Genomic DNA, 4,128 nt, shown 5'->3' on the forward strand with positions numbered 1-4,128 from the left:
ATTAGTTGAACAAGGTCTACTAGAAACATTTGACTCACTCGAGCACGAAACTACTGAATTAAATTTAAATGATCAAGCAGCTATGTAAGCTGAAATTGCTGATTTAAAACATAACAATGAATGAATAAATATCCAGAAAAGTTTTAGTAGATAGATCTAGATTTCAAGACTTAGGTTTAGACCTGTGAAAAATGTACTATAAAAGAAATATCATTTTCTGTGCATGTATTTATGTACATATCGTGAAATAACTATGAATTTTTATTTGCCGAAAATAATAAACAAAAGTTGCCTTTTCGTTTCACTCTTCCTTATCTGGTTTTAATAGTAAAACAAACAGTAAAATATTTTCCCACTATTTGTATAAACGTACGGAATTCTGAACACAACTCTCGGAAACACAAACAGGTCCCTGCAGAAACATTGACTAACCTTTATGCGCAAAATTCTGCTCTTGACAGGGAACATTCTGCCGGTCGCTTTGTAGCATCGAAACATTCTGCAAGCGCTCGCTAGCAAAGTTAATCGTACTTTGCTGACGATAGCCACAAAACTACACCTTGATTGTAAGTAAAAACCTATATGACATAGAGTGTTAGCTAAGTGTGGATGAAATTTTTTTATTTCTCACAGGTCAAAATTTGCAATGCAAATAAATGTTAGTTTTAAAATGAGTGATGTCGTAAGCGACCACTAAGCATTAAGCGAGATAACGAAGTGAGTGTTCCAAATGTGCCTAATTTGGAAACGAGGCTACTACTTGGTATAGCTACACGTGCATTCCCAGCATAATAACATAGTGAACTTAAAGAGTTCTAGGATTGATTTATGATCAGTTTATATGGAAATATTGAATATACCCTGGAATAATACAAATCATGATTTGGCATTGCATAGCAGTAGTTATTAATGAATAAATTAATATTGACTGTCAATGTTGACAACGGCAACAGGGATAGTGAACAGACCATTTGCTGGAGAGTACATTTACAAAAGATAAATCTTCTTACGAAAACGATAATACATCCGTAATAACGTCAGTCCGAAGCCTATAACCAAAAAAATGACAGTTTCTCTAATTGGGTTAGCTGATTTTGTTACTTTTTCTTTGTCATTCGTGTTTTCAAATTTTGTAAATGTTTTGTTTGGACACTCATTTGTGGTCGCACCCACTCTGCTGCTGTAGTGTGTGGGTACTTAAATCATTATTATATCAATAATGTAATCTCACAAAACTCGAAATATCTTCCTGTTCGTGATGCTGTGAAACGACAACTACAACCTTGTCAAGAGTATTTGCAATAGGTACATAACAATTATTTAGACCTGTTACAGAGGCTACGAAAGGTCTTCTTCCTACGTTCGAGCGAACCGCTAGAGGGGCTGGAAAAAGAGCAGAAAGAACTAATAAAAAAGATTATACAATAACTTCCAGTTGAAATAGCTGCTGCTCAACCACAATTACAAGACTAATACAACAAATACAAAGTCTATGAGTAGGTCCTTGATGTAAGGGGTCTTTTTACAAAACCAAAACCACCAACCCAATTTACCAAAGAAGGTCTTAGACTACTTCAAGAAGACGCAAGTGTTACTGCAACAAGGTATCCAGATCGTGACAAATCATTAGATCCAGTCAACACAGATATTTCAGAAAAGTGGATCCCTTTTGTATCTCGATAATACCATGGTATATCTAGAATCACTGGTAAATATAAGGATTATCACAGTAATTGAGGGTATGTAATTAGATCAGTGACAATAAAATAAGATAATCATGCACAATGCTCAACGTGGACTAACTACTGTCAGGGTGATACATTCGCGATTACGTACGAATAAAGTTACATATGGAGATGGACTCGGTGATGTTGTTCAGGGTCTATTCAGAAAGATAGTCCCAAAAGCAATACCGATTGCACAATAATTATCCATGAAAGCTATTGAAGTTGTTCGTGAGAAAGGTATTGGTGCTGTTGATGACGTTGCTAGTAAACATTCTGAGCAATCAATTACAGACTAGCACGATTAATAGGACGAAAACCACAAACAGTAAAATTACTCAGTACTGAAGTTATGCCTGCAAATGTCAGTAAAACAATAAACCAGGCAGTAAATAAAAGACTGAGTTAGAAGGTGTACCACTAACAGAAAAACAAATAACTGCTAGTCTGATAGCAGGAAATGGAATTTCCCGAAGTGCTCTCCGTGTTCTTCCGTGTGCGATTATCGATATTATTCTTGGAGAGGAAATCAGCTTGGACGAATTGAACTTCAAGTTCAGGATACAAGCATATATTTCTTACCCGTTCAAGAATTGATTGAAGTAGAAGGTGAAATTCTGAAAACATATAATACTGAATATGGAGCTGATATCAGAGTTGGTTTTGTTGACAATGGTATTATAGCGTTATTGAACAGTGCAACCTACATGACTGACGAAAAAAACCCATATTGAAATATTCCAGAATCACGTCAACGTTGCAACGACGATATTGGGTCTAATAAGATATTTTGGTATTTATTCAAGATCAGCTAGTCCGTCAATAATGTTGGTGAAAAACACTTATCACCACCCCAATAAAATACAGTATAATATAAGACACAGCTGACGCAGAAGTGTCCCCATAGTTCACGGTGCTAATCCAGAAGTTAATGTAGGATTCGCAGCACCTCGATCAATGCAAAAAGATGGTCGTAGAAGATTTTCATGTGCAATTCCACTGTCGCATATCTTTGGATTTTGCAGAAATCTCAGAAAGGTTAATTTTGGAGCTAAGCATTCAATTGTTAAGAATGGTTACTAAAGAAGATGTAATATGGCGCCCTATCGGTGATGCTGATAAAGTAATACTAACAAAACCTTCGTTGTGGATGCCAGTAATGATTCCATCAATCTACGAAGAACAAAGGTTGCTTTCTTTTATGAGTCAAGGTGGTAAATCAACATTATGATGGTTGACGATGAACAACGATAGTGTTGAAAGTAATACTAATAGATTATTTACATGGCAACTAGCATCACAGCAAGGTCTTTCTGCACCGTGACATATATTTGTTGCTTTTCAAAATACTCTTTCTGCTGGCGCTTTCAAAAACATCGCTAAGATGGGTGATATATTTTCACTTCTTGCAGCGATGCCAGCGTTAATAGCCGCTGCAGCCCTAGTTGTTGCAAAAGCAGCTGCACTAGGTGCTGTTGCAACTGTTGCTTTGATGGCATTAAATAAAGCAACAGGTCACGCAATTAAACTTAGAAAAAAAGGAAAAGGTATAAAATTGCCAGAAACCCCTCACTTGTAAGGAAAAGGTCTGAAACTTCCCGGGATACGTCGTTAAACTTAATTCGTCTTCTTCCTATGTTAAATTTAGATTGGCTTGATGGTGTGAAAAATATAAAAAACTTCAGAGTTGTGTTTTTGCGTGATCAATTACCAAAACAACCAAACAATGTTGAAACATGCATCATTAATCTCGATAAAAGTTCACGCCCTGGTACTCATTGGGCTTCATACGGAATTGATCCATGTGAAATTATTTATTTCGATTCGTATGGGTTGGCATCACTAAAAGGAGTTTAAAATATGTCGGCAGAATACGTACTATTCCTGCAGTCTGTTATTCAACGTTAACAACACAGACAATAACCGATCCGGCAATATGTGTCCATGAATTAATTGCTGTACTCAACGCTGTCATCATCAACAATACCACCACAACAAGTCATGCACGATGATACAAGTAGACGGTAAGACAGTCCACCGTCGTTTTAAATAGAGCTTAAAGTATAATGGTAGATAGTTATGGAATCTTCTGCACAAAAAACTAACTGAAAAAATACATAAAAACGCAAGTAAACGGATTAGTTATGAAATATTTGAATTATTAATTCTTGAAAATGTAGATCCAAAAGAAGTGATTGTTTTTCAAGATAAACAGGGAAAATTAAAAATAAGTAATCTTTCGTTGCAAGATAGTATTGTCCGAATTAACGGAGTAGCTGAAAATAGCATAGCTGTGTTTGATAGTAATTATGTCAACGATATCAGGTAATATTCGTGGTCGAGTACAAAATCCTCGTGATACAATGACTGGTTCTCTAAATATGTATAATAATAAAATTACTCG

The sequence above is a fragment of the Sinohyriopsis cumingii genome, chromosome 8, assembly GCF_028554795.1.
Source record: "Sinohyriopsis cumingii isolate HCF-2022 chromosome 8, ASM2855479v2, whole genome shotgun sequence".
In the NCBI taxonomy this organism is placed as follows: Eukaryota; Metazoa; Mollusca; class Bivalvia; order Unionida; family Unionidae; genus Sinohyriopsis; species Sinohyriopsis cumingii.